The sequence below is a fragment of the Triticum aestivum genome, chromosome 3D (assembly GCF_018294505.1).
Source record: "Triticum aestivum cultivar Chinese Spring chromosome 3D, IWGSC CS RefSeq v2.1, whole genome shotgun sequence".
Classification (NCBI taxonomy): Eukaryota; Viridiplantae; Streptophyta; class Magnoliopsida; order Poales; family Poaceae; genus Triticum; species Triticum aestivum.
Genome location: NC_057802.1, coordinates 245,240,287 through 245,264,858, shown reverse-complemented (window position 1 = coordinate 245,264,858; position 24,572 = coordinate 245,240,287).

Below are 24,572 nucleotides of genomic sequence, written 5' to 3'. Positions count from 1 at the left end.
AGGAATATAAATGGGACCAATATTTTTAGGGGAAAATGGGAGCAATTTAAATTAACTATGTACCGAAATGAGCAAAGAAAATTGGGATAATTATTTATCAAATTTGCCCCAAGAGTTTCGAAGGAGTTCTAAAATCGACCGCTATCGAGCAAAATAGTAAGTTAAGGAATATAATGCTAAGTTCGCTATTCAGGCTTTTACAGATAATTTTGCTCAAGGTTGCACATAATTTTGCTAGACGTACTTATGATTTGAATGTAGCGGTGTATTGGGTTGATGATGCACCAAGTATTGTTCTTACGGACATCTTATATTATGTAACTATTTTATGATATTTTAATAAAGTAGAAATTGGTGCTAGAAGAACAAATGGCGACAATTGTGTGAATATTCTGAGATAGTTAGTTAGTGAAAATGTTCAATCGGTATATGCATAGGTAGGCATAAGCACTCTGTTTAACCACTCCGCATGATTTCCAAACAAGACAAACAAATGTACTATTAAGCGGACAATTCATGCATGAAATGGATTCATGATATCTAATTATTTTGTATATGTAATGAAACAGAAATAATATAAAGGTGTCATAGCACGCTATCTTTTTAGCCAGGATTTATATAGGTGTTTGTCTGACGTATACACAACTTATTCATACAATTTTTTAATTATGATTCCTGGCGTCTCATCGTATAGTTCGGTTTGTATGTCCCATAACTCAAAAAATATTAAGGAATATAATGATAATTCTAATAAAAGTTAAGAACATAAAAATATAGTTGTTTGTCAAAAGAAAAAATTAGCACTCTTTGTATTCAATAGTTCTCTATGCAGACCCAGATGCTTTTACAATCAATCTAAATCCATTACTATGAGTACTGATGTGGATACGTAAACGAATAAACATAAACTGCCTTCTATGAAAGTTTATGTGTTGTCAAGCACAATAAATATGCTAGCCCATGCGAATGCATGCGTTGACGACTAGTGCATCATAATGGATGATGTGTACATATGTAACAGCCCCAAAATTGGGTTATCAATTTTTGTGCTGTTATTCTCTTCTGGCACTCATTTTCAAAATCTTTCTCCTGAGTTTGTTGGATGACTCTAAGACTCCTTGTCATTTCCAACCTTTCAAAACCTTGCTCATGTGGGCAAGACTTCATTTGCATCATTTCAAACCCTCTCAAACCCTAATTCCAAATTTTTGGAATTTGAATGTGGCCTTTCTGATTACAAAGGAGGCATCACCTTCCTTGATCTATTGATCATCCCATCTATTTTCAGAGACCCTCCTATCCTTCTAATCCTTGGATATGCAAAAATATTGCTAAGTCTTATGCAATATTTTTGAATTATGATTTATTCATTTTCTTGCATTTCCGAGGAATAAAATCCAAAGGCATAGCTAGCCATCTCCTAAATTCGTGAGAATTGGTGGAGTTGATATTTATGCCTAATCCTAGCTCTGGCAAATATATTGGCCATAACTAAATAAGGAAAATTGTTTTTTCCTATGTTAAGCCAATATTGTATTTCTGCCATTTTCCAAAGGAACTATTATTTTTATAGCAAAGAAAATTCCCACATAAATTGTGGAGATTGTCCTTGCTATATAATCACTAGTTCCATCCAAACCCATGCTCCAAAGATCATAGTTTGGGCACATGATCCCATGCAAGTTTCTACCCTCTCTGAAATTTTTGCAAAGGAAGTGCTTGAACCTTTCATCCATTTGAGCTTAAAATTGGCAGGGTGATTAACATTGATAAATCACCAATGCATACAAAAAATTAGCTCAATCCATCTATCCAATCTTCCTTGGCAATTTTCTCAAGTTTCTGTTCAGATTGCTTGTCTATGAAGGAAGTACCCTCATAGATGATCAAAATGAGCTGAAACTTTTCCAGCAGTCTCTAATGACCATATCATCATTCTCCACCAAAATTCAGCTCATTCCATTGAACTATGTGAGCACAGGAGCAATTCTTTGATTCTGTCCAAATTTCAGTTTGTGAAGCAAGTATATTTTATCTTGCTCCATTATGGCTGAAAATATTCCTAAGCCTTCTCCTATCCATATAACCTATCTCCAACAAATTTTGGCTCATTTCATCTAGCCAATATTTTCCTAGAATTTTTCCAAGTTTCTGGTCAGATGTGATGCTTGTGAAACAAGTGCCAATTTGGAAAGTACATTTGGTATGATCTTTTTGCAGCATCTACATATGACCAAATCATCAAGATTTGCCAAGTGGCAACCCTATCCAACACTCCTAGTGAGTGCTTCTTCCTCATTTGTTTTCTAGGCCATATTTCCTAGTTGCACTGCAGCTATGTAAAATACTTGCCCAAATCCCTTCCAACTTTCCAGGACTATAGTCTTTGTTTCCCCAAGCATCCCAGACATCAAGTTTAGTCTGTAAGCTCACTGTGTTGATCACCAAGATGTGGCCAAGTTTGCAATAGCAAACTTGTCGAGCTTGGTTCCCTCCGCTCCCTTCACTTCCGCCCGTGCTATCACCTCTTCTTTAATGAGCCTTGGAAGGACTCCACTACTGACAAGGTTTGGCGTGAAGTAGGCGACCAGAGCGTACGTTGTCCGTGGTGACCACGGGCATTGCCAGTCAAATCGGTGGTCTGCGCACTGTTGGTCACAGTAGCCCAGCTCCGGCTGGCTCTGGCTCGTCCAAGCTTGTCAACCACCTCAGCCTCATCGTCGCCGTGCGCCTTGCCCCGTTTCCCCCTTCGTTTTCTTCTCCAGCGAGCCGTTCCAAAGATCGAACAGTGAGTCACGTGGCCATCGTCTTCTTCCTCGCCTCTCTCCTCTTCCTCCTCTCGTCCGCAAGCACTGCTCGACTACGTGACCCTCTGGCGCTCGTCCGCGTCCTCCTCGTCGCCTTCCCGTTGCTTCCCGTGAGCCTTGGTCGTGCATGGCCGTCGCCGGAGCGCCGACACATAGCCGCGCCGCGTGCCACCTCGCCCCATCCCCCTCGAGCTCTTCTCGCGGCTATAAGTAGAGCCCTCGAACCCCTCGCAGTCCTCAACGCCTCCCCTAGCCCTCCCCTCGCCTCCGGAGTTCCTCCCTGGCCACCACCATTGCCATGGCCGCCGCCCGATCCCCCTCGGCCACTTCTTGCCATGGCGTTTCCCCTTGCCCTCCTCCGCTCCCCAGCCTCCCTGGAGCCGTAGACCTCCACCAGCGCCACCCACTCCGGCGGCAGAGCCGCTCCGGCGTGCCTCCCCTTCGAAGCCTTCTGCCGCCGCCAACCTCCCTGGTCCCGGCGCTGCCGTCCACCCCAATCCCCTCCGAGACCACCCACGGGCGCGGCGTGGAGTGGCGGAGCTCCTGCGTGTGCCGCCCAGCCCTCCCGTGCCGCCAGTCGCCGGCTCCGACGACCGCCGCGGCGTCCCGCTCTGCCTCTGTCACGATGGAGAAGGAGGAGAGGAGGAGAGAGAGAACACCCCGCGGGCTCCACCTGGCAGCGACCCAGGGCGTTGACCCGGTCCTGCCAGCGTGGATAAGTTGATGGGCCCCACCCCTCGCGCGACCCCACCTGCCATTGACCGTAGCCGCCCAGTCAGCGTAAGTGGAAGCGTATTCTGGATATGCGTTTTCGATATCTGAAAGCGTATTCGCTTCCTCTTTTACCTGAAATACGCTTTCGTAGTTCTGAAAGCGTATTCGCTTTGCACTTCGGCTCAAAATACGTTTCTCTTTGCAAAAAACGTATTCGGCCTGAAGGCGCGTTCAGTTTTTCCTCCAGGGGCCTGTTTGCTGAAAAAAAATCACCGATAGGTCCCTGAACTTCAACCCTTCATATCTCGACAACCGTACCTTCGATTGAGGTGATTCCAACGCTCACGTTCTCTGTTCGTCGAGCTCTTTCCGTTGGTTTCATTTTCATAATGTTTTCACACAGTGAAAATGGCCACTTTGCACTTGCCCATAAACAGCCCCCTCCGAGAGAGAACTGTTTCCGACAACTCTTTCCGCGATCGTTCCGCACTTCTTCCCGAAGTATTTGTCGACCCTAGGGAAGCCAACGTCTTATCATGAGCCCCAAACTTGCATGTTGACTTTTCTTACACCTCGTGTGTGTGTTTAGTTGCAGTAGTTTCTTGTCTGTTCCGTCTGCTGTTATTTTAGTCATGCTATATGTTTTTGTCATCTGTCTTGCATGCTTATGCTTTCATGAAATAAGTTGACATGTTAGTTTGATGTTGTTACTAATAATATCATGCCTCTGTCTAGTTTAGTTTCATGTTAGTAGTATCGATGTTATGATAATTCTTTTGCACCGATAAGTTTGCTAGTACTTGATATTGCCATGTTTCGCAGGCTATCATTGTTTTTTTTTTGAAATGCTTGATGTTTTGTTACTGCATCAGTATGTTGCATGTTAGTTGTTGCATTCATGTTAATAATGCTCGCATGATTATTGATGATGGAGAAGTTAATAATATGACTTAATAACAAACCTCCTCCGTCATCACTGGGATATCATAGTGCCACCCAAATCGAGCTTTCTCCAGTGCAACCACATTTACCTTATGGGGAGGTCCTAGCTGGGTCTATTGTCATGCCTCTCGTTGGTGCCTCCCGCGAGGGAAGGTTATGGGCACGCGCTACCCTGATCAGGTAGGCGGACATAACCTTCTGTGCTCGTTTTTGTTTTTATGGTACCTTGTCCCCGTTTGGGACCGTTTTGCCACGATAGTGGCCGTTGGTGTCTTTGGTAGACACGGGGCCACCCAGGACTGAACCCCAAGGGGGTGTTGATCGGAGTGGCCGGGAGAGTGTCATGACAGTAGCTCGGTTTTGTCGGAACGCTTTGGTCCACCCGAATGGGAGTGCGAGGCCAGGGTTCCGTAGTGTGGGTAAAGTGCGCTGCCTCTACAGAGTGTATGTTTAATCTATCGATAGCTGCGTCCTCGGCCATGGGCACAAGTTCGTAGTAGGTCACACTATCGTGTCTTGGTCGAAATGGAGGATAAACCTAAAATAACTAAGTTGATGATTGATGTGTAATAAAAGAATGTGGTGACTTGGACTATGGGAAAATCATGAGAAGTCACGATGATGTGGATATGACCCCGAGACGAGGTCTTGGTAAGTCATGCGTGTGCTCCGAGGAGCCGTGGCAGAGTAAGTGATTGTTGCATAAGGTTAATACAACATGTCTTCACGGGAGGTAACTGGTAGTTTATTTTAAGCATACTTTCATGATGCCATGCCATGTTTTGATATGCTATGCTTTGCTGTTGTTTTGTTAGGAGTTTGCCATGCTAGTAGATGCTATGTTGTTATTCATGCTTAGTTTGATTTATGATTCTAGTTAATATCATGACATGCTTAGAAATTGTGTTGAAGTAGACGGTTGCATATGCTTGGTTCTTGCTTTGTCATCTGTTTGTTTGGATGCTATGTATTTGGTTGTCTTGCAAGTACATTCAATGTACTGACCTGGCGTGTCATGCCAGTTTTGTAGGTCGTGCCCGAATTGTTCACTTTTTCCATCGTTCTCGGCCGTAATCTTGCCAGTCCTGTGAGTTGTGGAGCCCAGATAGAGTTGTTATGCTGCCAAACCAAGACTTACGCGCCATTTAAATAAACTTTCGCTGCCATTTAAATAGCCTTAGGGCTATGCCAGATAATTGTATTCATCAATGATGTAATCATATACACATGTATTTGATGAATATTATTGTACCTGGAATGTTGTATCATGGACCTATCGTGCGTCAGGCGTTATCCTGGGCTGACATGCGAAGGCCCCCTGCTCCATGCGGATCAGGGTGCCACAACATATACCACACACACACAATTTTCCCTTTGCCTTTGCTTTGTGTAGATACTTATGAACACTCGTCAACCTCACAATCCCATGAGTTGACGAAACAAGCTCTTGAGATCAACGATGCTTTGGGATCCCATGGATTACACTCCCCACCATTCCACTAGCGCAAGGACTTCTTGCATCTTTTCTACATCACCCTGACATGGTTATGGGTTATATACCACTTCTCACTTTATGCCCATATTTCCATGTTCACTTTGCATGATATGCTCATTTCTATACATTTGCCATGCATTTGTGTCCCATGCTTTCCATTACACATGATGATTGATTCTAATACTTGTATGTGTATTTGCAAGCTGGTGGAGATATCGCTTGTTATTGCCATGTTCCATTTGTGAACCATCCCTATGATGATACATTGATCTTGCTTTGTGTTCGTGCTTGCGATATGTCATGCGCATTGTCTATGCCTATTATTTGCTCACACGACATGATTGCCATGATTTCCTCTAGTATGTTGCATCTTCGCACTACTAGTTTGCATGACATGATTGATATGCTTGCCTATGTTGCATCATCGATGATTCATACTTGCTCGTTTCATGCGGTTGATGGCATCCATTTCCTTGATTGCCACATGATTGACTTGATTGCCTCACACATGATGAACAATTGCTCTTTCTATTGTGTTGAGTGCCACACTATATTCACTACACCCCATGCACATTACGCCTGGATTGTCTTGCACTTTAGACACTTCATTTATTTTGGTGTTGTGAATGCTTCATATGTATACAATGGACCATTTGTTGAGCGCCTTATGCATGCTTGCTATGAGCTTGAGGTAGATGCTTATTCTCTTGACACACATATTTGCATCGCTACCTCACATTTACATGCTTGTTTCCATGATGTCCTTGATTTTGCTCAATTTATGTGCTTACATGGCATGTCACAATCCCTTGTCACTCCATATGTTATGCTTGATGAGGACACTTGTTTGGTGAATAACCTCTTGAATGCTTGGTTTTGCACTAACGCTAACCACATTTGTTTTTCCAAGTGTTTGTTATACTTGCTTCTTTTGAAGGAATCACAAGACGGTGCGACATTGGAGAGTGCCCATTTCGAGCTTCAACATGATAAGTGCTTGGTGGTTGTCCACTTCTACACGGCGACACCCTCTCTTTCCCATGGTGATGAAGATCACGATCCGTGGACGGATCTCTCCGAAGGGGGGGATGACGCGGAGCATCCCTCGTTCATCCCCATGGATGTTCCGTCACCACCGCAAGCACGAAGAGTACCAATGACAAGAGTCCGCGCACGCATCATCGAAACCGAGGTTAACTCTTTCCTCTTCGAACTTCATTTGGATTCACATGAGAGTTGGGTTCTACCCCAAATGGATACATTGTGCATTCTTAGGTACCAAGGAGAAGACCGTGAGGAGGCATGGAGGGATCACCAAGTCCACATGGAGCCCCAAGGAGAAGAAGGAACTCCCAGACGCGGAACACCGGAGGCCTCAGACCACCCCGGGTGCCCGGCCTCCTATGCCCCGGGTGCCCGGACCCCCGGTCCCAAAGGGCGCGGCCCCTCTATCCACCCCGGGTGCCCGCATCCCGACCACCGGGTGCCCGGGCCCCCTCCCAGGCGCCACCCCGGGTGCCCGGTTTTCTACTCCCCGATGAGCCGGGTGCCCGGACCACTTTACTCTGGGTGCCCGGACTCCATCGAAAGTGCATGCGTGCATCTTGGGCTAAATGACCCTTGTACCCCCATTTTCCTGTTATTTCTTCCCTAGACTATAAGTACTCTTCCCCTAACTCATTAGAGAGGATATCAAAGTATATGTGAGATATTGAGAGAGCTTTGCTCATCTTCCTCCTCTTGGAGATCATGACCTCCTAAGGGAGAAGATCCTCTTGTGGATATCAAGGCCTCCTCCTGGAGAAGGATCTCCATCATAGGATCGATCATCAAGACCTCTTTCTCATAGGATGGGATAAATTAGTTACCTCTTGTATCTTCTTGTGTTGGATTTGGACCGTTGTATCTCTCTTTGTGTGATTGGATCAAGTCAATTTGAGTGTTCCTCTTGTTTTCCCCCTTTGTGTTTTTTCTTGTTCTTGGGGATTTTCCCTCCAATTTGTGAAAGATCTCCATCTATGGTTCCACCCTACAACACTTATATAGCCTGATGACGAACTCCAGAGGCTTGTCTCAAACATGGCCCTCCAACGGAGGAGTAGCGTCTGATGGGGGCGCGATCAGGGCACCTCCCCGTCCTCCTCCCCCTCGGGCACCACGACGACCGCGACCTCATCCTCTCCCTCCCCCTCTCACGGCGGATTCCACCCCCATGTTGTTAGGAGGAGGAGGGATACGCTTTCGAGCAGAAGCTCTTGTCGTTGCCACTGGAGCATCACCGTGTCCTCGTCCTCTCGCCATGGCAAGCGAAGAAAGTTCGAGGAAAGGGAGAAGGAGAGTGTGTGAACAAACACACCGCTCCCACCTTCCTTTTATAGAAGGATGAGGTAGGGGGCTGGCTTCTCATTCAGGAAGCAACCGCCCCGCTCCCCCAATACGGCTTCCCTGCGCCTTCAACAGCTCGGGGAATCATAGCAGACCTTCTGCGCCAACCAACGACGCCTGGTTTTCTACCATGGCACCCGTCCCCGTGCCCTCCGCATCCACCACCTACGCTACGCAATACATGCGGTACATGTGGCGGATGCACCCGGGGCGGGAGGCAAGTGGGATGGAAGTTTCTGCCCCGTGATCGTGGGGTGTGGGTGATCCACGGGTCATGATCTGGATTTTCCCATAATGTTCAGCACGACGTGTGGGAAAACCGGAAACTGGCCCGGGCTCAAGTTAATGAAGAAGCAAGGAAGATCTCAAGTGGTTAGGGCCTACCCTGATGACGCCCGGCAGCGCATTCGGGCCAGGCCCGGGGGCTCCTGTAGGTGCAACGAAACCTAGGTCCGTTGCCCAGACTGTGCACAGGCCCAAGAACAAGATTACAGCACCAAGATCAGATCAAAACGTGAGGGATCAGTTCTCTGAAGGATCAAAGTGCAGATCAAGAAGACCAAGACTAGCCAGAGAGACAAGATACCACTACGAGAAGAACCTCCCTTGCCGGGCAGGCGAGCCTGGCAAGGTTGGGGTTACCCCGGAAGAAAACCTCCAAGATCGCCCCGGCAAGCCTGCCGGGGCTCACGGAGGCAAACCACTCCACCACACCACCTCACAGCGACGCACGTCATCGACCGGTGTTGTGTCAAGCTCCTAAGTGACTGCTCCCTGCCACATGGCAGCCACTTCCTACAGAAAATACCTCCAAGCGACATTGTCCTGAGATGTGTCAAGCAAGCAGGCGTGAAACTGGCAAAACAGCCCGGCAGGGCCTGCCAGGTAAGCTGTGATGTGACACTAAGCGGCGCATTTAATGCGCTCTGTCAGCCTGCAGAATTAGATATGATAGCACTGTTTGCTATCTAATCAGTATGAAAAGACTGGTTTGCCACTGTGGTGACCCCTTGATCTATAAAAGGAGGCCCATGGCAACCGTAGAAAGGATTCGGACCCTCGCACATTCGTACGCGCGTAGCCACTCTCACCCCAAGGCAACCTTGCCGGGCAAGAGCGCTGCGTTTTTCCACCATTTCCACCATCAATGCACCAAAGCAGGAGTAGGGTTTTACGCCTCGCGGCGGCCCGAACCTGGGTAAAAACTGCCTGTGTGATCTCTGTCATGTTGTGTTACGCTTCTCCGCTCTTTGTGCAACGTGCCCATCCCCCTCCGTGTGATCTCTGGTGGCCGTGGTTTCCCACGACAATATGTCATGTGCATTATGTGTGCCCACTATTACTTGTCATGACATGATTGCCCTGATTACTTCTAGTATGTTGCATCTTCGCAATACTAGCTTGCATGACTTGATTCATGTGATTACTTGCTTGGTTGCATCACCCATGATCTATTCTTGCTCGTTTCATTGGGTTGATAGCATATATATTCATGCCTCTCACATGATTTATCCTAATCATTGTCTCTTGTCTACATTAGTGGCATCTCTCATATCCCCTTGTATCGAGTGCCAACTTGTTATGCTTATTGATCGTGGAGACTTGGACATATTACTAGTGATGCATGCTTGTTTGATTGAGCTTAATCTCTTTGGTTGTTCTAGCATCTTACGCCTACATACCATGAACTATATACCCTTGTACTTTATTATGATAAGAATGATGAAAACACTTGTTGGGTGTCGTGGGAAACCACGGCCACCTATGGGGCCGTGAGCCCCTTGTGGTTCGACATGGGGGATGAACAGATTGCACAAAGAGCGGAGAGCGTCACGCAGCACGACAGAGATCACACGGGCAATTTTACCCAGGTTCGGACCGTCGCGAGGCATAAAACTCTAGTCCTGCTTTGGTGGATTGTGGTGGAAATGCAACGCTCTAGCCCGACAGGGTTGCGTCGGGGCGAGAGCAGCTACGCGTGTACGATTGTACAAGGGTCCGAATCCCTTCTATGGTTGCCACATGCCTCCTTTTATAGATCAATGGGTCATCACAATGGCAAATCAGTCATTTGTGTACTGATTAGATAGCAAACAGTGCTATCATACCTAACTCTATAGACAGGGAAGAGCGCATTAAATGCGCCGCTTACTGTCACATCATGGCACGCCCGGCAAGCCTTGCCGGGCAGTTCGGCCACCTTCTCTCCTGCCTGCATGGCACGTCTCTGGACGGGTGTCATTTGGAGGTGATTTCCATAGAAAGTGGCTGCCATGTGGCAAAAATAGCCACTTAGTCACTTTGGGGCTTGACACCGCACTAATCAATGACTTGCGTCGCTGTGAGGTGGAGCGGTGGACCCTTGGCGGGGTAGTTTGCTTTCGTAGGGCCCGGGAGGCTTGCCGGGACGTTCTTGAGGCTTGTTTCCGGGGTAACCTTGACCTTGCAAGGCTCGCCCGCCCGGCAAGGGAGGTTTTCCCTTATTGGTGTCTTGCTCCTTTGGCTTGACTTGGTCTTCTTGATCCGCACTCTGATACCTCAAAGAGCTGATCTCTTTGGCTTGGTGTGGTCTTGGATGTTGCAATCTTGCCGGGCCGGTGGTTTGCTGTCCATGCACAAGTCAGGGGGAAACATACACCCCTGTTTGTGTACCCCAACAGAAGCCCCCGGTCCTGATCCATACGTGTCGTTGGGCACGTTGGGTTGGGCCCCAAACAGTGCACGGACACGTGGTGAGAGAGTGCTGCGCGTGCAGCGGTTTGTCATGATAACTAGTCAATCCAACGTCCACTTCGCACAATTACTGTGGGTCGTGGGGTAGTGGGACAGCAACAGTTAATGTGAAATGGTAACTTTCTGAAGAGTCACACCCTCCCCCACGTCCTTTCCTTAAGAGAGGAAAATGCGGAAGGGCACTGCTCATTCATCGCCCGCTGCGCCCCTTCACCATCTTCTTCCGCAAGCCAAGCAACCGTTCTTCCTCCTCGTCCGCGCTCACCACCGATCTCTCTCTAGATTCCTCCCCATTCGCGTTGTAGCTCGAAGAGACGGGGAAGAAGGCCGCTGCTCCCAAAGGGAAGCGGGGGACTGTCGCGCAGGAGACGGCCGCTGGAGGGAGCAAGAAGAGAGCGGCAGAGCTGGACAAGAAACGACGGGGAGACGTAGTCTTCTTCCTGTCGAAGCTGGACGGTGACGTTTTGAAGGCAAGGTACGGATATTTGTGGGGGAGGGAGGTTCAGAAGGGGCATCGTGCACCCAAAGTTCCGGCGGAGGGGAAGGGGACCCACCAGATTCATATCTATTCTTCTATGTGTAATTCATTTGTGGCCTGTGTTCCCCCTTATCGGATTTCTTCGAAGCCATGATGATGATCTATGGATTTCATCTTCTTGATTTCATGCCGAATGCAATGGCGTGCATGGCGATCTTTGCCCATTTATGCGAGAACTTTGTCGGGGTTGCCCCAATGTCGACTAGTTCAGGCACTTTTTTGTCCTGCGGGTGGAGAGCAAGGTCCACTGCTCCGGGAATATAAGTTTGATGCCATGGGTGGCGAGGGAGAATTGGGGCTACCCTCCCTGGCCTACAGCGCGGTAGATGAGAGGAATGGAGGGGAGATTGGTGCTGGATCCAAGATGAGGAAGCCCCAGACTTCTGCCAGGCACGGGAAGAGTGCGTTGTGCGGGACAATGTCTGGAAAGAATTTGGCCTCATCGATGACAGGCTTCGCCCGGCAATAAACAGGATCACCCGCCTAAAGTGATGTAGGGCGGAACCCTAGATGGACGATCTTTCACAAAAGGAGCGGATCCCAACGAAGAACGCGATGAACACGAGGGGAAACACGAGAGAAATCACTCAACCAACAAGAATAGATCACACATGCGCTAGATCGATGAACACAAAGGTAAGATACAAGATCCAAAGTCAACAACGGACGATACAAAGGGTAACCAGTTCTTCTCCGTGAGGAGGTCTTGACGGGGCCGCCCAAGAGGGGGTCTTGAATCCAAGGGGATCTTCTCCGTAGAGGGGCCGCGGTCTCTCTCGTGGAGTAGATCCGTAATGGATGAGCAAAGCCCTATCTCACATATGATCTAATCCTTTGCTACCCCTAACTAGGAGGAGGTGGGGGAGTATATATAGTCTAAGGGACGAAGGGGTACATGGGCCTCGGCCCAGATGCGCTACACGCAGGCAGGGAGGGGCCGGATGTCCGGGCGTCGGGCCGGATGTCTGGGCCTTCGCGAGGTGCCGGATGTCCGGGCTAGCGGGCCGGATGTCCGGGCTGGAGTGGCCGGTCTTGGAGCTCTCTGGATAGGCGGGGTCTGGATGTCCGGGCTGGGGGCCGGATGTCCGGCGGCTCGGGAAGAGCCGGATGTCCGGGCCTCTGGCCGGATGTCCAGGCTGACGGGGTTCAGCTTCGGGTGCGTTCTGTGATGGGCGCCGGATTTCCGGGGGTCAGGCCGGATGTCCGGGCTGGGCCGGATGTCCGGGGCCTGTAGCAGCTATCTCTTCTTCCTTCTCCTTCCTTTGCTTCCGCGCACGCTTGGCCTTGGTCCTTGGGTTCTCCATGGTCTCCTCGGGTGTACCTGAGTATGAACAAGGTCCGCGCTTGAAGTAGCATCCATGTCTTGCATGCGGAAAGGGAAGATTCGGAAAGGAGCGAGTTCACCTTAGGTCCAATGGCGTAGGCTCGAGTGTACATGGGGATGATCGTCGGATGCTCCGCATCATCTTCCCTCCCTTGGGAAAGATCCGACCTCGGATCGAAAACCTCATCACCATGGAAACGGTTGTCGTGGACGGGCTTGTAGTTGGACGAAGTGGAAAACATGGCGCAATCCAAGTTCTCCAAGGTGTGTCCGGAGTGGTACACATGCAAAAAGAGCAAACACAAACAACACTTGGAAATACAATGGTTAGCGCACACAAAGTGTCCATCATGTAAGAATGAGTCCGTGAGGCAAGATTGTTCATGACAAAGCACATGAAGCTTAGCAAGATGATATGGAATGAGATGTAAAGCATTCATGGGAGCAAAAGCATTCATTGTGCACACAAATGTGTTGTGAATGTGATCAATGCAACCGCGGTGGAAAATGATGTCATAGTGAGACGGCTTATCAATAGCATGAATATGGTAATGGATGCTCAATATGAATAAGTTATCATGCAATTGATGGTAGGCAATATGATCATGATGTATGAATATGCCATCAAGAAAGATCACAACAAATTTGCTAAGGAAGTGTACAAGCCCATATATCATGGATGACATCAAAATACAAGATGCAACAAGGCAATCATAATGTGAGTCAATCCATGCATAAGATGCAAATTTGTTATGGGTGGTGTTGTACCATAGCTTGATGTCGTGAATGCAGCAGGGTTGGTTATCTAATTGGCTAGTCAAACATGAGGTGGTTCATAGATCTTTGGGCTTTGATCACCGAGGAATAGAGACTTTACAAATAAAAGCAGGGGATTGGGATTCCATTGAGGATGGATTTCACACGGAATCAAGGGAGGTGCGGGATACGACCCATATCACATTCCTGTGCCATAGCTTGCAAAATCAAATAAATCTATCGAAGCTAGGGTGCCAGGCCGTAGAAGTGTTGGTCCGGTGGTGCATCCGCTAAGTCTGAGCACTTCTCAACTTGAAGGTCCATAGGGTCCATCTCCAATGTTGCTCCTCCATTCACGAGATGTATCATGTAGACAACAAGAAGGAAACAACAATGAAAGAATGACCCATCCAATATGCGTATTTGAGAATGGCTCAAAGGGAAGGAGGTCACCTTTAGGAGTTTCTCAAGGATGATGGAGTTGCACATCTTGTATTCCTTCACATAACCAATATGTCTCGTGATGGTACCTCCTTTTGAATCCATCAAAATGAAAGAACATGACAAACACTCGAAAAAACAAATGAGGTTAGCGTAAATGCAAAACCTATCATTCGAGTGGTAAGATACCCAACAAGTGTTCTCATCATTCTTATCATAAGAAAGGACAAGGTGTGACATGGTATGTAAGCATATGATGCAACTACAACCAAAGACAATAGGCTCAATCAACCAAGCAAGCATCACAAGTGAAGTATCCAAGTCTCCAAGATCATTAAGCATAGAGGCAACTATTGGAGGCAAGCGACAATAAACAAGATATATCATGTGAGAGGCATGAGCATATATGTCATCAACCCAAGAAAGCGAGTAATGGAACATGGGTGATGCAACCAAGCAAGTAATCATAGTGATCAAGTCAAGCAAGCTAGTAGTGCGAAGATGCAACGTACTAGAAGGAATCATGGCAAGCATGTCATGTGTGCAAATAGTGGTCATGAATAATGCACAACACATATCACAAGCATGAAAGCAAGACGTGAGAGATGTATCATCATTGTATTGGCAAGAGGTCATATGGAAATAACAATGGAACATCATGACTCCCCCAACACAAGAATCAACAATAGCATGAGGCACATGATAAACATGGCAATAGCAACAAGGATCTCCACCAAACATGGAAATACACATAGGATTAGCATAATGGTGAATCATGGGTAGATGCAAGCAAGGGTCACAATTGCATGGCAAAATCATAGAAAGAGGCATAGCATGCAAAGTGAACACGGGAAAATGGACATAACGTAACAAGTGATATATAGCCCAAAGCCGTGTGAGATCCAAGTAAAAGGAATGCGCGAAGTCGTTGCGCGAAGGGAATGGTGGGAAGGACAATCCACGGGATCCCAAGTCATCTTTGCTCTCAAGAGCTCGTTTCGTCAACTCATGGGATTGTGAGGTTGACGAGTGTTCATAAGTACCTACACAAAACAAAGACAAAGGGAAAATTGTGTGTGCGTGGTAGATGTACACATCATCCATCATGATGCGCACGTGCATGTGTTGGTTAGCACAAAATAGCCAATGCTCAAATAAATGAGATGCGTGATATAGAAACATGTCATCCATCATGAGAGGTTTGTTATTATGTATAGCATAATGGAGACTCAATTTATGTAATGCATCATGAGAAATATGTAGAGCATTGTTCTTCATGGAATGCATATGGTGCACGCAATTATGGGAATCATGCAAAATATGGAATGCATCAAGATCTCCTAATATGTATGAGGAAACTATGAGGGTCTCCTCATGAGCATTTGTAGAAACATCACATGGAGAATATTGACAACATCCAAAACAAAGCATATTTGGAACAATGTGATCATGGCATGGCATAGTAGATGAATTGCGCAAATCATGTAAAGGAAGCATGGCAATATCATCACATGAAAAACAAAAGCCAATGACCATCATCTCGTCATCTATGCCATAAGTGCAAATGGGATTTATTTTAATGGGGCATGCATAGTTACTATGTTGAGATTGAAATGATGCAATATGGGAGATCTCACTCATAGCATATGACAAGTTCAATGGATTGTCAAACATGAAGTGACCAATAGAATTTTCACAAGATATCCTATGGAGCATAGCATCACAACTAGGCAACTCAACATGCTCATCATCATATTCATCATAAATTGGTAAGTCATGACATGAGGAAGTCGCACTAGCATGAAGCATGGGAATAGGTGGATCAACATCATGCAAGCAATCATTGGTGAAATAGTCCACTAGTGGGACAAGAGAAACATTGTCACCTATGTTACCTTTGGAGCGTAGCTCATGTGTTGTAGGTGAGGTTGCAACTTGATGGTACCATGTGGGGGGTTCATCTTCTTCCACAATGGCCATCGTTTTTCCCATTGGAGGTATGGACTCGTCGAGGATAGGTGTGTCGTCATGTAGGAGACCTAGCACCAAAGAAGAAAACACACTCGGAGTAGAGGGTAAGTCGTTAGAAATCATAGTGGCCTCACATGCCGTGTCAACTACCTCACTCGCTAAGTGTCGTGGCTCACTCGCTCCCGGTATGATGCTCTCACTCATATGGTTGGTGGAGTCACTCAAATGGCTCTCAACCTCACATAGGATGTGTGGCATGCTCTCGAGTGTGGGGCTAGTGGTTGTCACACTCATCCTCTCATGGGAAATGCACTCAATGTCACATATGGTGGATCACTCATGTCACTCACGGTGGGGTGGCTCTCCTCACATGGCAATTGGGGCATCTCTTCATATGTGGGCGTCGGAGAGATGTTGGTGCAAATGTCTCCATGCTCAATCATGTCGTAGTCGTAGCCGTGGATAAAGGCCGAAGATGGCACATCATCACTCTCCTCTAAGACCAAAGATAAGGTCTCATGTGCGCTCTCGTAGCTTGACTCAGAGTATGAGTCCAATATGGGCGTCGTCTTGATGTTGTTGAAGAGGTTCATGCTCGTCGCCGTGGTCGAAGGGGATGGCCCTTGCTCGACCTTCTTGTTGTCGTCTTCTTGTTGGAGGCCCATATGATGTGGCACCTCGTAGCTCGTCTCCATGACCGAAGGGAATTTCCCATGCTCGGCCATCTTCCTTGAGGGGCTTCCGAAGATGGAAGTGCGCCCTCGCTTGTAGGTGGTCGCCTTGTACTTGATGAAGTCGTTGTAGGCGTACTCGTGGGAAGTAGTCGAAGATGCCGTACGTCCAAAGGCGAAGATGCCTTGAGAACACTTGGCGAAGATGCCGAAGTGGTTGGTGTAGCCGTAGCTCCGTCTTGGTGTTGCTCGTCTCGCGGTCTTCTCTTTTGCTCATGAAGCTTGGACTTGGCGTGAAGTAGAGCTTGTTGGGACTTGTGCATTTGCGCTTGTGGAGCATCTTTATGTTGATGGTGTCGTTGTCGCACTTGAGCTCATAGTAGATGTCGTTCGTCGTCGTCGTGCACATGTTGCTTGGAGGTGACTTGCCCTTCATGGCGATGTGGATCACGAACGTGATGGTGGTCGTCATGTAGATGTGGACGTGGATGACTTGCGCTTGCATCATTTTGGCGCTCCGAAGATGATCGACTTGCTCGCCGCCGCCTTGAGGATGATGAAGGGGAAGAAGACTTGTAGTCGGCCACCATGTCGCGTAGTTGATCCTTTAGCTCGCCCAACTTGGTGTCGATGTAGTCCCTTTTCCTTGCTTCGGAGTGTCGTATGTCGATGGTGAGGTTGTCGAGGCGCTCTTGCAAGGTAGATTGTGCACCTTGCATTTCGTGTTGTAGTTCGAAGATGGACATTTTGGTGATGTAGTTGTTCGCGTCGTCGTTGTTGTCGAAGACCGGAGATGAAATGCCTTGCCTATCCATCACAAGACTCGAGCAAATATGAGTAGGAGAAACAGAAGAACTATACCAAATGTACCTTGACCGATGTTGAAGATGGATCAATGATCACTCAATAGTGTAACAAGGAAATAGCACAATTGGTACCAATTCTTGTTGGTTTCTCACACCTACATAAATAAGGCTTATGGTGGAGCTCGGTGAGGATAGTGGCACAAAAATTTGATGCAAAATGTTAGCAAGAGTCAATAATGTTGAAAAAGATTCACAAATTCGCAAGTGAAACAAGTAGACTAATAGCAAAGAATGGCACACGGAAACACACACACGGATAGATAAATGGGGTTGTGCAACCAAGGAATGAGCACAAAATGTGGAATCCACGGAAAACGCTCGTGTTGCACAACTCAAGAGAGACGCTAACACGATTGCTCTATAGGCGGATACGACACTTGTCCACAACCTATGATATGCAAAATGGATAAACTTTCTATCCCAAGTATGCTATATATGTATGGTTCCCGGTGTTTATCTCAAGATGATCCAAGATGATCGGATATGACAATCTTATATGCAATGTGGTATGATGCTATGGCACTTGCTTACAAGCTCTTTGTTCTTTTGCTTAGAAGCTTATTCTTTTTTTTGTGTGTATGGCCACTTTTGCACAATGCACAAACCAAGATAGCAATTGTGTATATGCGGGAACAAACTTGAGGCACACGAGATGATATGATACCAATATGATATGGTATGTATGCAATGTGTGGTGTAGATCACTACTGTGCACAAGTACCGTTGCCGGCAATACTCAAATGGCTAGTCTTGATAGGCAAGTAACGCAAAATGGGCTAGGAGGTTAACAATGCAATTGCAAGGGAATATACAATGGAGGATACCACGATACCAAGATGATATGGAGGTTACCGTCCGTGGCGATGATGAGTGGAGGTGATCTTGATGGAGATACCAAGATGATGGAGACTCGTCCCTAAGTAGCCGAAACACCTTAGGAAACGGAAAAACCGCGAACACAAAATCTCAAATCTCAAATGTCAAATGGTGGTAGCGGGAATGCGGTGGTGGTTTTGCGGAAACTCAAAGGGATTGCAGAAATGCAATGATGGGTTTTGAGACGCAATGCGGAAGTCGAGGGTAAGGTGGTGGATTATACACCTTATGGGAGTTGGAAGCACGGTCCCTAAGTAGCCGAAACACCTTAGGAGACACAACTCACAACACAAACAAAATTGGGTTAAGTTGGGTTGGCGGAAGTGTATTGTGGGTAAGCCTATGCGGAAGTTATGGTGGTGGTTGATGAAGAAGCAACCGTCCCTAAGTAGCTGAAACACCTTAGAATACTTGAATCACAACTCAAAGAACCACTAATGCTATGGGGAACAAAATGTGTTAGGTTGCGGAAGGCTATGGTGGTTTTGCGGAAGTTATGGTGGAAGCCCTAGGCAAAGATGTCAAAGTTGTCAAAATTTGATGGAGTCAAATGATGTTGGTGGTATTTTTATGGGATAGGGGATGTCAATAGCTTCAAAACGAGCTAAAGAACGTCAAAAACGGACTCCGGATGAATTAGTTATGCACAAAACGGTGAAACGGTGAAGCCTGAAATCCCAGGGGCCGGACATCCGGGGCTCGGGCCGGATTTCCGGGACCTGATGTCCAGAACCGCGCGCGAAATTGCGCTCCAGGAGCCGGATGTCCGGGGGGGCTGATGTCCGGGGCTACAGGTCGGATGTCCGGGCTCCAAATCCGAGGATGAACTCGAGGAACTTGATTTTGGGGGCGGAAATTGATGATTTCGGGGGCAAAATTACGGAGATTTCGTGGATGGAAAGTGGGGAAACTTGGGGATATGCTAGGTCCACTCGAAACCAAGCGAATCCATGGATCAAATCCAACAAAACATCATTAAACCAACAAATCACAAAAAAAATCGGGGGGCTATTTTTGTGGGGAATTTTTCGAATTTGGGACAAAATCAACAAAACTAGGCTAGAAAACACAACGGGGAGGCTCCGAAATCGTGATCAACGTGGCTCATGATACCAAGATGATACGGGGCGGAACCCTAGATGGCCGATCTTTCACGAAAGGAGCGGATCCCTATGAAGAACGCGATGAACACGAGTTGAAACACGAGGGAAACACGAGAGAAATCACTCAACCAACAAGAATATATCACACATGTGCTAGATCGATGAACACAAAGGTAAGATACAAGATCCAAAGTCAACAATGGACGATACAAAGGGTTACTGGTTCTTCTCCGTGAGGAGGTCTTGAGGGGGCCGCCCAAGAGGGGGTCTTGAATCCAAGGGGATCTTCTCCGTAGAGGGCCCGCGGTCTCTCTCGTCGAGTAGATCCGTAATGGATGAGCAAAGCTCTATCTCACATATGAGCTAATCCTTTGCTAACCCTAACTAGGAGGAGGTGGGGGAGTGATAGAGGCAAAGGTGTCCCGTCTTTCGATGAGATGATGGATATCGCTTTGGTGGAAGTCGACTTTGACGATCCGACTACGAACGTGCGAGGACGTCGCGCCTTAGCAATCGCTAAACCAACTCCGAGAGGTTATCGACCACGCCGGAGCACGATCAACCTGACCACGAGGGTCTGTTTCCTGCGAGCAAACGAAGAACAAGCAAGAAACTGAGATTGCAATCTGGATATTGCGAATATAAGATGAAAGCTTTATTGATCAAGGTGGAGTTCTGTGACGCCTTTGTCTGGTCGCTGAACACAAACGAAGTACGCGAAGTTGCAGCTATGGCGAACTTTTAATCTAAACAAAACCCAAAGTCTAAACGACGCCCTAAGGGCTGTATATATGGAGGAAGAGGGGGGAATTTCGTGGCCCTTGAGGAACGGGTCCGAAACCAACCCTATCTCTTGTTTCCCCACACATACGGACTCTAAAAACAGCCTATACTTATGTATTTCGAAATTACATGGGCCTGGCCCAATAATAAGGTGACGCAGCACCTAGAATAGCCTCTGGACGAAAGTTATGAAGTAGCATCTTGTATATTTCGTCCAAGGCTTCATGCACGCATTATGGTGGCTTCAACGTCCTGAAATCATCACTTGTAACTCTGTTCTTGTTCCCCATGCGCATGCCATCATCTCCATGCTTGTTCTTGCTCCAATGTTCATCCTTCTCAAAGCCAGGCCCTTCATTTGTAAGCAAAACAAATGTATCCAATTTAGGCAGCATCATATTCTCATGAACATTAGAATCATTACCAAGAAACGAAAGTACCTGGTAATTTAATTGGCGTGCGCGAGCTCTAGTAATTGGTCCAGTCTGTATAGCAGCAGGGGCTGTGGGTGTAACAATGGTATTGATGTCCTCATCATCCTCCCCTTCTTGAAATGAAGTCGTCCTCGACGGAAGCTCATCTTCCTCACCCAAATAAGGCTTCAAATCTGCAATGTTAAAAGTGGGACTAACCCCAAAATCTGCAGGCAGCTCAAGTTTATATGCATTATGATTTATTTTCTCTAACACCTTAAAAGGACCGTCAACACGTGGCATTAGCTTTGATTTGCGCAAATCAGGAAATCTATCCTTACGCAAATGTAACCAAACAAGATCTCCAGGTGCAAACACAACATGTTTTCTACCCTTATCTCCAGCAAGTTTATATTTAGCATTCATACGCTCAATGTTTTCCTTAGTTAACTCATGCATTTTTAAGATCAATTTAGCACATTGTTTAGCATCAAAATTAACCTTCTCCGAAGGTGGAAGAGGCAACAAATCAATAGGTGCACGAGGTAGGAAACCATACACAATTTCAAAAGGGCACATCTTAGTAGTAGAATGCAATGAACGATTATAAGCAAACTCAATATGAGGCAAGCATTCTTCCCACATTTTCTTATTATTCTTCAAAACAGCCCTAAGCATAGTAGACAATGTTCTATTGACTACTTCAGTTTGTCCATCAGTTTGGGGGTGACAAGTAGTACTAAAAAGCAGTTTAGTCCTCAACTTAGCCCATAAACATCTCCAAAAGTGGCTAAGAAATTTAGTATCACGACCGGAAACAATAGTATTTGGCACACCATGCAAGCGAATAATTTCACGAAAGAACAAATCAGCAACATTAACAGCATCATCGCTTTTATGACATGGTATAAAGTGTGCCATTTTCGAGAATCTATCCACGACAACAAATATGCTATCCCTCCCCTTCTTTGTTCGAGGTAAACCTTAAACAAAGTCCATAGATATATCCTCCCAAGGAACACTAGGTACAGGCAAAGGCATATATAAACCATGAGGATTGAGTCGTGACTTAGCTTTTTGACATGTAGTGCAGCGAGCAACAAAACGCTCAACATCCCGTCTCATCTTTGGCCAAAAGAAATGTGTAGCAAGTACGTCCTCCGTCTTCTTCACGCCAAAGTGTCCCATTAATCCTCCTCCATGCGCCTCCTGCAACAACAAAAGACGAAGAGAGCTAGCTGGAATGCATAGCTTGTTAGCACGGAACACAAATCCATCATTAACGACAAACTTGTTCCAGGTTCTTCCTTCTTTACAATTCTGCAAGACATCTTTAAAATCAGCATCATGCACATATTGATCTTTGATGGTCTCCAAACCAAATATTTTGAAGTCAAGTTGTGAAAGCATAGTATAGCGACGAGACAATGCATCAGCAATAACATTTTCTTTACCCTTCTTGTGTTTAATGACATAAGGGAAGTTCCAATGAATTCAACCCATTTAGCATGTCTACGATTCAGTTTAGCTTGACTTTTAATATGTTTCAAAGATTCATGATCAGAATGTATAACAAATTCTTTGGGCCATAAATAATGTTGCCATGTTTCTAAAGTCCGAACAAGAGCATATAGTTCTTTATCATAAGTAGAATAATTCAGACTAGGCCCACTCAATTTTTCAGAAAAGTATGCAACAGGTTTGCCATCTTGTAATAACACACCTCCTAATCCAATGCCACTAGCATCACATTCAAGCTCAAAAGTCTTATTAAAATCAGGAAGTTGGAGTAAAGGAGCATGTGTCAACTTATCTTTCAATACCGTGAAGGCTTCTTCCTGTGCGGTACCCCAAACAAAAGGCACATCCTTCTTTGTAAGCTCGTTGAGAGGTGCAGCAATGGTGCTAAAATCTCTCACAAAACGCCTATAGAAACCAGCGAGTCCAAGAAAACTCCGCACTTGTGTGACCGTTTTGGGCTGCGGCCAACTCTCAATAGCTTCAATCTTGGCTTTATCAACTTCAATTCCCTGTGGAGTAACAACATAGCCAAGAAAAGATACTCGGTCTGATAGAGGCAAAGGTGTCCCGTCTTTCGATGAGATGATGAATATCGCTTTGATGGAAGTCGACTTTGACGATCCGACTACGTACGTGCGAGGACGTCGCGCCTTAGCAATCGCTAAACCAACTCCGAGAGGTTATCGACCACGCCGGAGCACGATCAACCTGACCACGAGGGTCTGTTTCCTGCGAGCAAACGAAGAACAGGCAAGAAACTGAGATTGCAATCTGGATATTGCGAATATAAGATGAAAGCTTTATTGATCAAGGTGGGGTTCTGTGACGCCTTTGTCTGGTCGCTGAACACAAACGAAGTACGCGAAGTTGCAGCTATGGCGAACTTTTAATCTAAACAAAACCCAAAGTCTAAACGACGCCCTAAGGGCTGTATATATGGAGGAAGAGGGGGGGGAACTTCGTGGCCCTTGAGGAAGGGGTCCGAAACCAACCCTATCTCTTGTTTCCCCACACATACGGACTCTAAAAACAGCCTATACTTATGTATTTCGAAATTACATGGGCCTGGCCCAATAATAAGGTGACGCAGCACCTAGAATAGCCTCTGGATGAAAGTTATGAAGTAGCATCTTGTATATTTCGTCCAAGGCTTCATGCACGCATTATGGTGGCTTCAACGTCCTGAAATCATCACTTGTAACTCCGTTCTTGTTCCCCATGCGCATGCCATCATCTCCATGCTTGTTCTTGCTCCAATGTTCATCCTTCTCAAAGCTAGGCCCTTCATTTGTAAGCAAAACAAATGTATCCAATTTAGGCAGCATCATATTCTCATGAACATTAGAATCATTAGCAAGAAACGAAAGTACCTGGTAATTTAATTGGCGTGCGCGAGCTCTAGTAATTGGTCCAGTATGTATAGCAGCAGGGGCTGTGGGTGTAACAATGGTATTGATGTCCTCATCATCCTCCCCTTCTTGAAATGAAGTCGTCCTCGACGGAAGCTCATCTTCCTCACCCAAATAAGGCTTCAAATCTGCAATGTTAAAAGTGGGACTAACCCCAAAATCTGCAGGCAGCTCAAGTTTATATGCATTATCATTTATTTTCTCTAACACCTTAAAAGGACCATCAGCACGTGGCATTAGCTTTGATTTGCGCAAATCAGGAAATCTATCCTTACGCAAATGTAACCAAACAAGATCTCCAGGTGCAAACACAACATGTTTTCTACCCTTATCTCCAGCAAGTTTATATTTAGCATTCATACGCTCAATGTTTTCCTTAGTTAACTCATGCATTTTTAAGATCAATTCAGCACGTTGTTTAGCATCAAAATTAACCTTCTCCGAAGATGGAAGAGGCAACAAATCAATAGGTGCACGAGGTAGGAAACCATACAATTTCAAAAGGGCACATCTTAGTAGTAGAATGCAATGAACGATTATAAGCAAACTCAATATGAGGCAAGCAGTCTTCCCACATTTTCTTATTATTCTTCAAAACAGCCCTAAGCATAGTAGACAATGTTCTATTGACTACTTCAGTTTGTCCATCAGTTTGGGGGTGACAAGTAGTACTAAAAAGCAGTTTAGTCCCCAACTTAGCCCATAAACATCTCCAAAAGTGGCTAAGAAATTTAGTATCACGATCTGAAACAATAGTATTTGGCACACCATGCAAGCGAATAATTTCACGAAAGAACAAATCAGCAACATTAACAGCATCATCG